This window comes from Triturus cristatus, chromosome 2_2, assembly GCF_964204655.1.
Source record: "Triturus cristatus chromosome 2_2, aTriCri1.1, whole genome shotgun sequence".
NCBI lineage: Eukaryota > Metazoa > Chordata > Amphibia > Caudata > Salamandridae > Triturus > Triturus cristatus.
Genome location: NC_140582.1, coordinates 847,300,277 through 847,317,578, shown reverse-complemented (window position 1 = coordinate 847,317,578; position 17,302 = coordinate 847,300,277). Strand labels below are relative to the sequence as shown.

Here is a 17,302-nt window from a genome sequence, read left to right as displayed (position 1 = left end):
AGGGCCTTGTGCCCATAAATGTGTGGGTAAAGTCTGCAGTCGGGAATCCATATCTCGAGACACATAGTGACCTTTGAAATCACGTAAAAACAATCTTACTCCTTCCGGAGAACAACATATTATAGCTCCTAGAGCTTTCAGTGTTTTTATACCTAACAAGTTTTCTGGACATGATTTAGTAAGCAATAAATCTGTAGTTCTGGTCAAGGGTCCTATCGTAAGCGGAAGGGGCTGTGATACTTCATTAACAATAGGTTTTCCTGAAAAACCAAGGGAAATATTCTGTGAGCCTGAGAGGGGTGCCCCTGGAACTTCACTACGTTTTATAGTTGTTCGACTTGCCCCTGTATCAAGTAAAAATTTTCTATCTTGGCCTAATAATTCACTATGTACATAAGGTCCTTCTTGGTCTACAGGGACCTCGATAAGGGGTAAGTCAACTTCCCTCTCTAGGCTGGTTCATGCGTATCGTTGATAATCAGGATAGTCATACTGTGCGGTCTGGTACAGCTGTCGTGTCGTGGTTTGTGTGGCAGCAGCCGGCAGCGCTGGTGCGGCTGGCACAAACTGTATAGACTGTTGTGGAGCTGGCATGGCCTGTGCATGCTGCGGTGCTCCTTGTTCATTCTGATCCTGTCTAGGTGGCCGTGGTCTTTCTTTTGTAATACCTGTGGCGATATTACGCTTCAGGACTGGGCAGTCGTGTATGTAATGACCTGGTTGTTTACAATAGTTGCATGTCCCTTTTACAGGTCCTGCTGAATCACCGGACTGTGTCGTACCCTTTTTATGACCTTCAGCTGGAACTGTCTGGGAGACTAGCATTTTCATTTTTGTGTCTTTCATGCGTCTTTGTTCATGTTCTTGTTCTTCTCTAATTCTATTGTAATGATACTGTAACATTTGTAACATTTGTGATGGGGTATTACCTTGCCAGGTACTCTCGAATTTTAATACTCTATTCTTCACTTGGGGCAAGGAATTTTCAACTAATTTTGTCACAAACAGATGTGGGTATGACTCGCTACTTGCTTTTATACCACTATTTATACCAAAACATTTTTCGAATCGGGCATAGAAATCACTAGTGTCTTCATCTTGCTTTTGTTTACAGGCTGAGATTGCACCCCAGTCTTCCTTTTTCGTAGTTAATAAACGTGGCAGTACCTGTACTAGTAAACCTGGTAGTGCTTTAGTTTTGTCCCCAAGCCCCGAACCTGGACCTCGGGCCTTTTCTTCATTTTCTAATGCTGTCCAATCTATCTTTTGGTCTCCTACCTCCCACTCTTTTTCCTTGAGTTTTTCATAAATGCCAGCAGGCATTAATACCTTTAATATTGTCATAATGTCGGGATAGGTATACTCTCCCATGAGTAACATGTCTTTAATTTCTCGGTGGAAACCCGCTGGGTCTTTGTCATGACTGGGTACCACTTTCTTCATTTCTAACAATTCTATTTTCGATATGGGCGTATATACATATACACGTTTAAACTGATTGTCCTCGCCCTTTATTGGGTGCACTTCTCGTAAGGGATTCTGTCTGTCCATGTAATACATCGGTCTTTCCTTGATGGGCAGTGAAACATGTTCTGGACATACAAAAAGAATGTACTGCTTTCTGGATTCTAGTATTTCCTTAATTAACTTAGTACCTGAACCTCTCCATCTATTCGTGAGTAATTCAGTCAATATATCAGGTAAGGGACCAGGATCTGAATGTTGGCTTTTATATAGTATAAGAAGTTGTTGAATCATATAAATCCCAGCTAAACGCTGTTCATCTGGGGTGAGGTTCAAAAATGTGTGTGCTACTGTATCATCACCATATTTTCCGGGACTGTCAACCCAATGAACGGCTGACCTGGCTAATTCTTGTTCATCCATAGAATCGAGTAAATGATAACCCCTTCGTTCTCGCAGTAATTTGTCAGCGGCTTGGAACGAATGCTCGGGGGACCTCATTTTTATTATAGGTGTTTGGAAATTCCTGTTATTATCTGGACATATCGGACGTATCGGGTCAGTAAAACATCTAGTACTATTACAAGATCTTCCTCTACCTACATAGGCTATGGTTTCTGACTGTCCTGTGGACGGTCCTGATCCTTCCTCCTCCTCGTTTTGTTCAAACTGGTCTACCGCTAATCTTTCTTCGTGTAGGCGTTCTATTTCTTTACGGATCTTTCTGCACATGGCTATTATACATTTTTGCCTATCATGTCTCCCTTCTGATATATTCTGGCTCCATCTGGTAAGAGTTTGCATTATTTCCGGATCTACCCCCGGTCGGTCTTGATTTCTGATCACACAATTTATGAGGAAACGTAGCAGTTCCCCCTGTACCTCCACTTTCTGGTATTCCATAGCTCTGTTAATACATTCAGAATCTCGCCCTGTTTGGACATAATGATATATATTATCTAGATGCACAGTCATTCCTGGTAACTTCCCTAAATACACCGCGGCTCGTCTGATACGTAATGATGCCATGATCATTTCGTCCTCTTTGCCGGGCACAGGGTCATATCTACAATCTACTAGAAGTTCCTTAAGCGTGCGGGAATTTATGAGTTTGGGGGTACGTGGATGTGCTGACTCTTGAAAAGTAAGTTTATTTACTCTGGGTGGCGTAGAAAAAATGTTGGTAGCACCTCCAGTAGCCCCGTCTGGAGTATCGGGCGTGAAAGGATTCGTAGAACGCGATACAGCAACTATAGGTGTGGACACAGCTATAGAAGTAGCTGTAGGAACAGATGTGGAAACGGACGTGCTTGCCGGATTTTGTGTCAGGTTTTGTTGTTGTAGAGATACAGATACAGGATCTTGGCGTTGAACCTCCCCGGCCGACGGTCTATGTGGGGCGGGGTTAGCATACTCGGGAGCTGCGTCATCTAAATATGAGGAAAGAAAAACATCTTCTGCGGTTCTAGGATGCCCCTTAGAATGTACTTTTATTGGAAATAATGGGGGTGGCAAGTCTTTTGGTATCCCCGGAGTAGCCTTAGGTAATCCCTCGGCCAGAAGGGGATACATACCCCTCATAAGGGCGTTTCTTTGTCTGTCTACTTGTTCTGATTTCACTCGTGTACCTTCTTCAATTAATAGATTTTCTCGGACTTTATTTGAATTCTCTTTACTCTTCTCTTCCTGTCTACGTGCTTTTTCTGTCCGTCTATACGATTCTTTACGCCATAATTCAATGGCGTCTTTCTGTGACTGTCTGGCTTTCCTTTTCCATAATTCTTCCTCTACTTTCACGATGCAATCTGCATCCCAGGTCCCAGCTGCGGGCCACCTCTGACTTTCTGGTAATTCCTTAGTGTAGTCTACCCATAGGTCAAGAAATAATATAGCGTCTAAGCCGTGTTTATGATACATGAAGTACCCTGGAGTGTCCCTAGGAGGGATGGGAACAGCTTCTTCGAGTACCCCTTTTCTAGTTGTGATCTGTCTTAGTTTCGAAAAGAGCGGCATATTGAGAACTGGTCTGATACTTGGTCTTGAAAAAACTTAATACAATAAACCACGATAATGAACAGTCATTCACACCACAATATGCAGGACGTATTAATACATTTAACATTTAACATTTTAAACGAGCAACAATGAAGATGACGATCTAAGAAATCTTAATCACAAAACATAATTCTCGACATTAACGGAATTATTCTGAATTTATATACTTGATATACTAGATATACTGCTAAACAGTACAGATACACTGCTAAAACAGTGCAGACCGGATTTGTGTACCCAAACCCGTCTGGATCGGCACAACTTATGTGCACGCCAGAACGCCTCCCCAGTAATGGTACTCACCGGGTAGCTCGGAACGGAAGGCCTCGGAACGGAACTGAACTGAACTGGACCGGACTGGACTGGACTCGACTCGAAAACTTCGGACACGTCGGGACATCGGAAACCTGGTGGGCCTCTGTATACCTCGGATCTTGCTCTCTCAGCTAGGCTCTGGTCGGTATACTTCGCACTTCTCACCGCCTCGTCTGGGTGTTGATCGCAGCCTCAGTCGCCCCCGCTTGACCGGAGGGAGATACAGGAAATCCTGCTGGTACGCGTTGTTGTCCGTCCAGCTGTGGCAGGAGACCGGGCCTGCAACGCACCGCCGGCGCGTGAGATGAGAAAGTGTCCCTATTTGGGCGCCATTCATGTGGTAAATAATTTAATTACCGGGACTTAATTTGATACAGAACATAATAAAAATAGCTCAATAAATAAGAGGCAGAATCCGTGGTATTAGAGGTTAGGAACGGGCTTTATTCCAATGGACGATTTCGAAATCGTGGACTCCAGGTTCCATCACCACGGAGGCTCAGGAAGTGAAGTACATACATTATTGATAATTAATCACTTTTATACAATAGGCATTACAGTGAAGCAAATGCGAGAGGCGTAACAATTGATAGTGTGGATAAAACATACATACGTAGCAAAAGTAGGTGTAACTGGGTGTGGCTAAAGTACGTCATCAGATGTGATGTCATAATAGGGTGGTCCCATGAAAGAATTTCGCAATGTCAGCAGAAATACTTGGCAGAAATGAGCGCACAGCAGCATGACGTGTGATTGACGTGCGACTAGGGGGTGAAGGGGACTTGACATTTAGCTCTACATGTGGCGACAGATGTCTGGAGGGTCAAGTCAACCTAATCCCAAATCATATCTAACATCCTATGTTTAAAGAACTATGTTATCCAAAAGAGAGGTCTTTTAGAGTAGAATCTTATTCTATACTGACTATACTGACTGTTAGTGCGTGTACAAGCGTCTAAGTGTCTACACTAGATGCGAGGGCAGAAGTCTTCCATGGTAATAGGGCTATGAATTACTTGTATAAAGACAGAGAAGCCGGGCCTCTGCTCGGTAGCTGGCAGAATGTTTACTTAAACTACTAGACAGGAATGCATTGGGCAGGGAACGGAGCAGATAATTTCGAAGGTGAAATACAGTTCTTGGCAGGCAGCAAGCTGATGTCAGGCACTGTGAGCCGCGCAGAGGATGAGACAAAGTTCATGGTCACAGATGCGAGTTCAGACTGGAGCTTTCAGAGGCAGAAGGCAGAAAAGCTTGATGACAGAATCAGGGCCTACTTGCCTGGACTGTAAAATGGCATAAGTGAACCATATAAAGGCGGTGGCCTTTCGTACTTAGGAATGGAATATCCGGCCCATTCATGGCAGATCTGAAAGAGGACATGTTAACGGTGGACGCACATGTATTTGCGTCTTCATAACTGGAACTGGAGGGAACATACATGTACTTGTAACATGCGAATAGAACCGTTGGGGTCCAAGATAGGGGACATAACTGACCAGAAAAATCCATATTTCCACACAACGGTACATGGAAACAATATGGAGGAGGGAAGGAAGAGGCTCACCTTATTTAAAAAGATTGCGAAACACTGCCTGTCCAACTGCAGCATCCTCTTCGTTTAAAGTTGCCAAGCAGTAGTGTCTAGTAAATGTATGTCTGCCCGACCACGTAGCTGCTCTGCAGATCTGATGCAAAGGCACTCCAGCAAATAAGGCAGTTGAGGAGGACATTGCTCTAGTGGAGTGAGCTCTCACTGGTGACTGCAAAGGCTTGTTTGCCTTATGATGGCAGACGACGATGGCTGCTGAAACCCAACGTGCAATAGTCGGTTTTGTAACTGGACGTCCCTTGTGATAGCGTCCATAAGCTATGAAGAGTTGATCAGACTTTCGAAAAGAAGCTGCTCTGGTGTTGTAGAACTTTAAACATCGTTTCACATCCAAGGAATGTAATCTTTGCTCCGCAGGAGTTTGAGGATTACCAAAGAAAGTCTTTAAGATCATTGGCTCGTTAATATGAAAGTCTGAAGGCACCTTAGGCAAGAATGTTGGATTAGTGCGCAATACTACAGAATCTGGTTTGAACTGTAGGAAAGGAGGATTTATTGTAAATGCATGAATGTCACTGACGCGCCGTGAAGACGTTAGCGCTAGAAGAAGAGCCACCTTCCATGTTAGATACTTCAATTCAACTTTGTGAATAGGTTCGAACGGTGGTCTCATTAGTTGTGCCAAAACGATGTTAAGATGCCACGCCACATCGGAAGAGGGCGTCTAACAGGAGGAAATTTGCGAAACAACCCATTGAAGAATTGATGGATAATCCTTGAAGAACAAAGTGAAGTCGAACCATCCTGACGGAAACGGGAAATTGCCGCCAGAAAAACTCTCAAGGTTGCATGAGATAGTCCGGAGTTAGCTAAATGCAAGAAGAACGGTAACAATTGTTCTGGTGTAGAGTGAAACGGGTGAACCCCATTAGATGCACACCAGTGGCAGAATCTTCTCCACTTTAACTTGTACGTTTTTACCGTAGAAGGAGCCCTCGCCTGAGCCAAGATGTCTCTACAGTCCTGTGGAATGTCTAGATGGGCAAATTCACAGTGCTCAGGTTCCAAGCTGATAAGCTCAGTGAGGAGGGATTCGGATGACAAATGTTCCCTTTGCTCATTGTGAGTAGATCTACACGAGGATGTAAAAGGATTGGTTCGCATTGGGACAGTAGGAGTAATTCTGAGAACCATGCCTGCCGAGGCCAACGGGGGGCTATTAGAAGTAGATGGCAAGGTTGCCTCCGCATCTTCCACAGGACACGAGGTAGGAGAGGGATTGGAGGAAAAGCTTAGGCAAACAGATTGTACCAGTTCATCAAAAGGGCATTGCCCCGTGAGCCTTGGTGGGGATGCCAGCTTGCATAGTCTCGGCATTTCCGGTTCTCTGGTGTGGCAAAGAGATCCAGCTGAGGGCGACCCCATCGTCGAAATATCATCTCTAGAGTTGGTTGATGTAACTCCCATTCGTGGGTCGATGAGGAGGACCTGCTCAGGGAATCCGCCAGGATATTGGATACCCCCGGTAGATGAACTGCTGCAATCGTGATGCGATGGTCGAGAGACCAATCCCAGATTGACTGAGCTAGTCGAGACAGTTTCGGAGATTTTGTTCCGCCCTGCTTGTTGATGTAGTGCATGCAGGTTGTGTTGTCTGTCTGTATTAGTACTGTTTCTCCTTGGACTAAAGGAAGAAAAGATTTGAGAGCCAGAAATATAGCCATGAGCTCTAGCCTGTTGATGTGCCAGGCTCTTTGACATATTGTCCATTTCCCTTTTATTGATAAGTCCTACAAATGAGCACCTCATCCTTCCAGAGAGGCGTCTGTTGTTATTGTCATGTCTGGTATTATTGACAGAAAAGAAATGCCTTTTGTTAGATTTAATGGTTGTGTCCACCACTTGAGCGCCGACTTCATGCGATCTGTGACGTTTACAACATCGTTGAAAGAACCCGTAATCTGACGCCATTGAACGTCCAGTTCTTCTTGGACGGGGCGTGTCCGTAATCTGCAATGAGGGATCAAGGCAATGCACGATGATGCCATCCCCAGAAATGACTTTAACAGTCTTACAGAAACAGATCTTCTTGATCTGATAAGGGTTACCAGTCGGAGAATCCTTTGAAGACGGTCCTGGGAGAGAAGTGCCCTTGCTGACACTGTTTCTAAAGTTGCTCCCAGAAAATCCTTGCGATGAGAAGGCTGTAGATGGGACTTCGTGGTATTTATGGAGAGCCCCAAGGCGCAAAACACCTCCTGGCAAAGACGTGTGTGCTGTAGAAGTTGAACCTCCGATTGTGATTTTAGGAGACAGTCGTCCAGATATGGGAAGATCTGAACACCCTGGAGACGTAGGAATGCTACCACAGGAGCTAGCACCTTTGTAAACACTCGAGGGGCGGAGCGTAGACCGAATGGTAATACCTTGAATTGGAAATCCTTCCGACCCACTCGAAAGCGTAGAAATTTCCGATGTTGTTGTAGTATGGGGATATGAAAATATGCATCTTGGAGGTCGATTGTTGCCATGAAATCTCCCTGTGAGAGTAAGCGCAAGATCTCTACATGCGTTAACATACGAAAGGATTGTTTCTTTAGACACTTGTTGAGAGCCCTCAGATCTAGAATGGGCCTCCATTCCCCGTTCTTTTTGGTGATAAGGAAGAATCGGGAATAAAATCCTTTTCCTCTTTGAGATCTTGGTACTACCTCTATGGCTCCCCTGTGCATTAGAAGTTGAACTTGATGTAACAGTTCCTTGAAATGAGCCGGTGGTGGTCCGGTAGGTGGTGTGGGTGGAGGGAATTCGATGAACTCTAAAGTGTGACCTCTTTGTACAATGTCCAAAACCCAACGGTCCCTTGTTATGGAGGACCATTGAGAAGAGTGCAGAGAGATTCGACCTCCAATTTTCTGGGATTGGTACAAGTCATTGTCTCTTAGGAGTGGAACCCCTGTAAGAGGATTTTCCTCTGTAAGTCTTGGAAGACTGCTGTCGAGAGGATTGCTGTTGGTTATAGGAATAACGGTTGGAACCCTGGTTATATGGTCGATACTGATTGTTTCCTCTTCGAAAATTAGAGGAGGTGCCGCGTCCGCTTGCACCCCGAAAGGGCTGTTTTCGAAATTGCAATGTGCCCAGAGAGCGAGCAGTGTCTGTATCCTTCTTTATCGATTGGAGAGCTTCATCCACATCATCTCCGAATAAAGCCTCTCCGTCATATGCCATGTCTAATATCCGTGCCTGCACTTCCTGACGAAAGGATGTTGAGCGCAACCAACCTTGCCTGCGCAGTACCGCTGCTCCAGCAAGTTGGCGGAAACCCGTACAGGCGGTATCAACAGCACAGTCTATTATCTCCGCAGATGTGCTCTCTCCCTCTTGGAGTAGGTTCACGGCTTCACTTTGACGGTTCAGGCAGTTGTTCAACTAGCGCTGATATATCCGCCCATACTTGACGGTCGTAACGACCTAAGATGGCTAAGGCGTTAGCCGCTCTCACGATGGTAGAAGCCATCGAAGAAAACTTTCGCCCTATAGCATCCAAACGACGTCCATCACGATCAGGTGGTGCAGTGATCGTAGATGCAGGGTTCCTAGCCCGACGTTGAGCTGCCTGTGTGATTACAGAATCTGGCTTTGATTGACCAGTGAGGCACGCTGGTGCTCCTAATGGTGACTTGTACTTTTTCTCTAATCTAGGCACCTGTGCCGGAAGGCTATTTGGTGTCTTCATAATCTTTTTGCCTTCCTCCCAAATGAATTCGATAATAGGGATTGTATGTGTTTGCTTAAAAGGCTGACTTTTAAAATCGTACAGGAAACAATCCTCTTCCTTGTGTTCCGTTGTTAATTTGAACCTTTGGGCTGCCCTATCCATTAACTGGTGAAAACTTGCAATGTCAACAGGTGGTGAGTCACCAGGTATCACCGGAGAGGGAGATGGTGTTTGGGCATGGTAGTCATCCCACTCCGCCATACCAACATCCTCATCATCATCATCGCCACCATCATCCATAATCTCACCATCTTCCCTGTCCTGAGGAACTTCTTCTTCAGTATCATGAGTAGGTACTGTCCGAGTTGAAGAATGTCGCAGTGGTACTGAAGGTAGTACAATAGAAGGTATTGGAACCGGCACTGGTTCTGATATAGTTGTTGGCACCACTGGAGTAGGCGGAACCACAGACTCTTGTGGTGATAAAGGAAAACGCCTATTCTAATCGTCCAACATGAGTTGAAGATTTGTTATAAGCGACAATGGTAGCGTCGCAGTTTGTCCTTCCGTAGGAATTTCTTCCTGATAAAATCGTTCCTCATCCTCACTAGTATCATCTTGGCATTTTATTATTAAATCCGATGGACTGTGTGCCGTCCCAAATGATTCAGGTAAACCTTCTTCTTCTGAATCATGATCCGAATCAGTGGCAAACAATGGTGAAGGAAGGTGGGAATCATCCAAGGATATAACCTCACCTGACATATCTTGTTGAGTACTTGGTGGCAAAGGTAACAAAGGCACAGCGGCAAAGGACGCCGTAGACACTGAAGGCGTGGAAGAAATTTGGTTTTTTAATGACCTCTGTGCAGAAGTCGTCCTTTTAATCTTTATTTTTACCGATGAGACCGCAGTCGACAGGATCTGAGGCATAGAAGCTACTGAAGACATCTTCGTAGACGGAATCGTTGATGGAACAATCGTCGATGGAACAATCGTCGACGGCAATAGGCAATATAGATGATACAGTCTTTAAAGTACTGATGATCATCGTCGACGACGACAACGTCGACGGAACCGTCGTCGACGATCCTGATGCTGATGTCGTCGTCGGAAGCCTCGTCGACGATGAAGCCAGTTTTTTGCTAGAAAACTGGGAAGCTGAAGCCTCAGCAGGCTGAGAACTATGTCTCGTGGGCGACAACGCAATAGCCAAGGGAGAAGATGTGGCAGCTGTCATAGACAGAGACATTTTCTTCTTTTTAAGAAAAGGCGAAGGTAAATCATGTACACTACTGCGCTTTGAGGCTGTGTGGGAACGGCCAGAAGTAAAGCTTTCTACATCAGAAACCTCTTCATCTTTATCCTTCAGTCTCTGGCGCCACAACAAGAGACGGCCTTCCCTGTCTTTCAGAGTTTTTGTAGAAAAGGTTCTACAGAATTTACATTTACCCACTTCATGGTCAGGGTAAAGACAGTAAATACACTTACTGTGTGGATTTTCAGAGAATAAACGTAGTTTTCCACAAGAGGAACAAGGTCTAAACAAAGACTTCTTACTTGAAGATATGCTGAAGAGAAAAAACTGAGCAGAGCTCAGGGAGACTCCCTTTCACACGACGTGCGGTAGAAAATCTGAGGTGAGGAGCTCTGAGGAGAAGGTTCTAGAGAGGAGCTGGTGCCTGATTGGCCGTAGTTTGGACTAACATAATGACAGAGATAGACTGCGAATGTCTTTTTTCTCTTTCCATGTATCTCTATGGAGATTTCATATAGGGACATTCTTGATGTTTATCACTTACTTATATCTCTGTTTTTATATGATTACTTATGTATATATATATATATATTATGACTGTATATATTGCTATATTATTTACCGTGAGACTCCCACTCCGACGACGGGGAATATTCAAGCATGTGAATCTATGAAAGACACCCCAATACTGGAGAAGCAATAATTATGCAAAATCGCCTCAGATTAGATATCGTTCTGGCAAAGGAAGTCAGTGTTTGCAGGGTTCTGAAGGTAAGGGAGTGCTGTACCTTCAACCTAGATAATAGTATTGTTATTAAAGCTTATGTCCATAATATAATTATTATTTCCTGTGAAGTCCAAACTTTATAACAGTATGGCTTGTGAGAAACAGTCAATCCTGAGTTAATGCTGGTGAGTGGATTGATAGCTTGGGGGGTATGTTTAGGATTATACTAACCCATGTGATTATTGTGTTGATTTGTGCATTTGTTCCGTTATCTCTAGTTAAAATTTTATGAACTAATATTTCTAAATTGCAGGTGCAAACAGGAAAGGTGATCGTCTAAGAGGAAGTGGTCTCAGACTGAAATGGAGGATGCCAGAGATTGATTGTATGATCAATTGAAGCTTTTGGAGGAATCAAAATGCTAGAAGCAGACCGCAATACAGAATGTATTACGACTATTAAATTATTTGTAGGTTTCAGTGGTTAGAGAATAATCATAGGTGGAAGTTTGTTATTAACAAAGCTCAGAAAATGTATTTACATCTGAATTTCCATGTATCTACTGATGTGGTGCTATTGCATTTAATACAAGCTAGCTCACTGTTATTCATTTATTCAGAATAGCTCACTGTTGGTTTAGGAACTAGTTTGTCCTGCCAACTCTGGATTACATTAGCATAGAGTGGGCAGAATCAATATTCATGTAGTGGGATAGTGCTTAGATGTTAAAGCAATATGACCTTTTTTAGAACCATGCTCTGATTTTCTAAAATTCTAGCTCTTTTGCTCACACCATGATTAAGTACAAAGAAATGCTTTTCTACGCTAGAAAACTGTATAAAAACCCACAAATTTGAGGATTAGCCAGGCTTTCCTTCAGACTTTCCAATGATACTAGAATACTACCTGATGTCTTACTGATTTTGCTGCACATTTTGGATTTAGAATAATCCTTAACTCTGCCTATTTTTCTGTATTGTCATATCACTGAAACTTTATGTATCAGCATTTACCATTTCTGTATTTTACCTTATGATTTTTTGTAATAAATCTTCCTAAATGTTCTAATTCCACTCTAGCACTCAATTATGTGTGTCCTTACTTTTTTATTTTTAAACTTTATTTATTCAGTTTATCACACCATAACCGAGCGGTCCTACAACAGTTACCCACGGTAATAGCTTTTGACTTATTTCCATTGTGCATCTGCATTCTATACACATTTCACAATTATTTATACATTTATGGCAAAGAAATATACTTAATTAACAAAGAGGTACTTCAGGCTTTTTTAGAAGGTCCAGCATACCTACCCTAACTGTAGTCAATCTAAAGAGGATGCAGTTCCTAACTGTATGTAAGAGGACAGGAGTGCTTATAGTGGTAATGCTTTACAGGGGGAACAAGGGGTTCCTCCTGTTGGAATTAGGGCCCTCACACACCCGACTGGGTGTCATGCTTCATCATAGATGAAAGAATCTAGACAAATGTCTAGAAAAACAAGTGCACTACTGGTGCCCAGGTGGGGCATACTCATATTTAAACATGAAAAAGTAGCTTAAATGTAACATATGACTCACTCAAAAGATAAACAATTGTTCACAAAGACACCATAATAAAACATAGGAAACATTACATAGATAATTTTCCACACATCGAAGACAAATTGACAGTGGAACTGAATCCATGTATCCTTTTAATTTTAATCAATGAAGAAAAAAGGCTTGACAAAGCGTTGCTTTTTCTCAGCAAAAAGGTCTGTATTCACAATTTCATGTAACAAATCCCAATGCATTTCGGGCTTACAATTCAGCCCTTCATCAGGGGAATCTATAAAAACGAACAATAAATGTATCAATTGTAGAAAAAACATCATAGATTGTCATAATTAGTACATGTACAATTCTGCTGTTCAAGGAAAGGCAGGGGAATAGCATTCTGGTCATTGCAACAGAAGCGAAATGCCACTACCACAAGAAACTGAAAAGTGAAAGCACTGTGTGCCTAAAGTGTGTGCTAATTACAAAAAGCCATGGGTGCTCAACACAGAGACAATTCGTACCTTAAGAAACTACGATGAGTGGAACACGGTTTAGAATACCAAAAACAAAGGACTAGGTGTATCTGAACCAATCCTGAAGTTGCGCTGTAAAAAATATATAAATCAAACCGAAGCCTCAAAGCATCGTCCCATTTGAACGAACACCGATCCAATCATTGAAAAAAACTTACCACTATTACTCACTGTGGTGTGGGTAATCCAAATAAATCTCCATTAGTTATCCCAATCGACAACCCGCGTAAAGTTTAAAGCTGCGGTTGCAGTAGTAATCAACGTTCTGGCTCTAAAAATAACGAGACCCAAATATCAAAATGCTGGTCTCCCAAACACTTATTCGAATTTAGATTTCAGAGATAAGAAAAAAATAGCGCTTACCTAAACCAACTGTATTCCACCCGAACTGACCACCAACACTGGCTTCTCGAAAGCCGTCCGTGTCGGCGTGTTTAAAACCAAGATAGTCATAGAAACAGGACTAACATGTAGACTATCCTAATGCGATGACACAAAGCCGCCATCTTGAAAAATTCAACCAAAGCTTTAAACTAATAAAAATAGGAAACCCAAAACGACGGAATCAAAATAAACAGCAAATGTGAAAGAAAAAAGAGAAAGAAAAGAAGCGACTGATGCAAGAACCTGTGATGCTTTACAACAAGTAGGGGTATAGTTCAAAAAATATATACAATCAACACTATGCATGAATAATCATTAATAGATGTGCATTTGCCTGAAGATGAACTTTAAAGAAAACAAGCCAATTCGAACTTATCATTAAGCCCCTTGGGCAAGAGGCTTTGCATAAACCAAATCCAATAGGCTTCACGCTGTAACAGAAACTTAGTGGTATCTCTGTCAGGACGTACTGTTACTTTCTCTAGAATGCCAAAGCGCAATTGAGCGATAGAGTGCTTTTTGTCTGACCAGTGAACTGCTATCGGTGAACTTGTAGTTTTGGTCCGGATTCTGCTCTTGTGTTCGGTAATTCGAACACGAATCGACCTTTCAGTTTTACCAACATAAAACATCTCACATGGACACTTAATGAAATATATAACATGGTGACTGTTACAGTTAGCATCAAAATTAAGAATTATCTTTTTTCCTGTCCATGGGTGTGTTACATATCTGCCAGTGATGGCATTGTGGCAATGTGAGCAGTTCATGCAGGTAGTCATGCCTCTAAATGACGTGGTTGGTTTAACTGTGGTCTGATTAAGCATCTCTTTTAGATTATTAGATCGTTTGTACGCAAATAGCGGTTGCTCAGTAAAGAGATTTCGGAAATCAGCTTCATTTTGAAGTAGATCCCATCGTTGTAGGATGCTTTTCTTGATGAAATTGGAATTGCTAGAGAAAGTGGATACAAATACTTCTCGGCTAGAGGAAACCGGTTTATCTTGCCTAAGCAAAAGTGATTCACGACTCTTAGTCATTGCTCGGCTTGCAGCCTCATTCACCACTTTGGGGGGATAACCCCTAGCTAGAAATTTGTCTTTGAATTCATGCATAGTCTGCACGCTGGACTCAGGGTCAGAGGAAATACGTCTAATTCTTAACAGTTGAGAAAAAGGTAGATGTCTTTTAAGGGACCAAGGATGAAAACTCTGATAATGCAAAGCATTATTACGGTCAGTTTGCTTCTTGTACACCGCGGTCTCAATATTAGTACCCGTCCTTGTTAGAATGACATCAAGATATGAAATACTTTGAGGATCAATAGAATATGTGAACTGAATTCGAGGGTTAATTATATTCAGCTGTTGTATACATGACACTAATTCATTTTTAGACCCTTGCCATACAACTAGAATATCGTCGATGTATCGACGATACATAAGGAGATTAGATGACCACAATGGATTAGAGAGAATATGCTCTGTTTCATATTTAAGCATGAAGATGTTGGCATAGCTAGGTGCCCCAGAAAAGCCCATCGATGTGCCATTGGATGAAGAAAAAAATCACCCTTCCACTGAAAGTAACTGTGGAATATACAAAAGTGTAAAAGTTCGAGTAAAAACACTTTGTTGGCTCTGACGGAATCCTGTTTCAGTAAAGACCATTCAACAGCTTCAATACCCTCAATATGAGGAATCGAGGTGTACAATGACACAACATCAATAGTACAAAAAAAGACTTCAGCTGAATGTGGTAATCTCATATCTGCAATGATATTCAGTAGATGCGTGGTATCCTGCAAGTAAGATGGACTAGACTGCACAATTGGTTGGAAAAAGGTGTCTAAGTATCGTCCTAATGGATCATGAATTGACCCGCAACCGGAGACAATGGGTCTCAACGGGGGGTCGTTGACGTTCTTGTGGATCTTCGGTAGCATGTACAGGGAAGGTCTACGCGGAAATCTCGTGAACAAAAATTCCCTAGTTTTATTGTTGATCCAGCACATATCCACGGCATTCTGATGAATAGAATTCAATAGGGACACAAAAGAACTAGTAGGGTCTTCAGTAAGTGGAATGTAAGTATCTTGATCCTGTAGCATTGTCTCAACTTTATTTTCATAGTGAGTACGATCCATTACAACAAGTGCCCCTCCCTTATCCGCTTTTGTGAAATGTAGAGTGGTGTTACATCTTAAGGAATTCAATGCCATTTTCTCACCTTTTGACAAATTAGAAGACCCTGATTTTAAACATGGAATGTGTTTTAAATCCTGTTTGACCAGATTCTCAAACAAATCAATGGTTTTATGTGAGAAAGGTGGTAAAAAGGAGCTTTTAGGTTTGAATTCCAGATTACCCTCATCTACAATGGGATTGGGAGTAGTTTCAATAGTGGAAAAAAAGTATCGTAGGCGGAGCTTCCTAGTAAACTTAAAAAGATCGACCTGCGAATCAAGAGCCTTTCCTGTATAAGATGGAATGAAGGAACAACCTTTGTTTAGAACAGCAATTTGTTTGGAAGTTAAAGATTTGGAAGAAATGTTCACCACTAGTGTTTCTTCCTTCTCGTGGATCCTGTTTTTGTCGAATCTGTGCCCTCGACGGGTTTTGCTGAGGGTGTTACTGACGGTGCGGGGGGTTGGTTTGACGCTGGGCTTATCTCTAAAAAAGACACTTTTGATGTACTTGGCCCAGCATCAGCTGGTTCACTATCTTGTGGCTGTACACTGGTGGGGGCAGGTGGACGGGATAACTGAGTGTCTGTAACCGATGCGAGACTCTCCTCTGACGAAGTGGTACCCTGTTTCTGCCAGTTGCGTTTCTGGGCGTACACTTCCGCCCAGGTGTAAACCTCATCTAATTTGTAGTCGATGGTGTCCCTACGAAATTTTCTGATTTTACGCTCATGAATTTCTTTTGCGTAATTATCTAGTTTAAGGTTGATGTCATCCAGTGTTTTAGACCATACCTCCGGTGCCATTTGTGCTGTTAAAGTGGCTTGTAAATTTTTAATTTCAGATTCCAATTCAATAATAACCTGAGACAATTCTTCCACTATCAAAAGGATTAAATCCAAGGAGCACTTATTGAGAATGGCGTACCATTTCTCCATGAATTTCTTGTTCATGTTAAATAGCATAGGCTTAATAGCTAAACGTAAACCCCTTGGAATCCGACTCGCTTTATGATACTGAACGAGAGTCGTCGCGTGCAGGCGCTGATTAACTTCACGGCGCATCAGATATTCAAGTTGCCGAAGTTGCTGTAAAGTTGACCCTGAAGATGTATCAAATGCCCTTACTTCCTTGATCAGCCCATAAATGTCACTAGCTTCAGCTGATGAATATGCTTTCGTATGAGCTCGATTATCAGTTAAGTGTACAATCTCTTCAAACGACATTTTTACGTGAAAAATAATGACAATGGTGCAAAGTAAGCTGCAAAGGCAGTGTAAGGAATATACTAATTAAACAAAAGCAGCTAGGTGTGCACTCAATTACACCAAACTCCAACTGTTATCTCAATTTTACTCAAAAGTAATACGCGCTTCAACTAATTTAGTGTGCACCTGAGAAGTGGCACTGCCAGCCACCTAGGTAGAACAACACGATGAAAGAATCTAGACAAATGTCTAGAAAAACAAGTGCACTACTGGTGCCCAGGTGGGGCATACTCATATTTAAACATGAAAAAGTAGCTTAAATGTAACATATGACTCACTCAAAAGATAAACAATTGTTC

At 42.5% G+C, this 17,302-nt stretch overlaps 1 long non-coding RNA gene across 1 annotated transcript in view; it reads right to left on the bottom strand.

The window, feature by feature from the left end:
• The window catches only part of LOC146862867 (uncharacterized), a 128,327-nt gene that overhangs the window by 50,612 nt on the left and 60,413 nt on the right, over window positions 1-17,302 (bottom strand). The window lies entirely within an intron of this gene.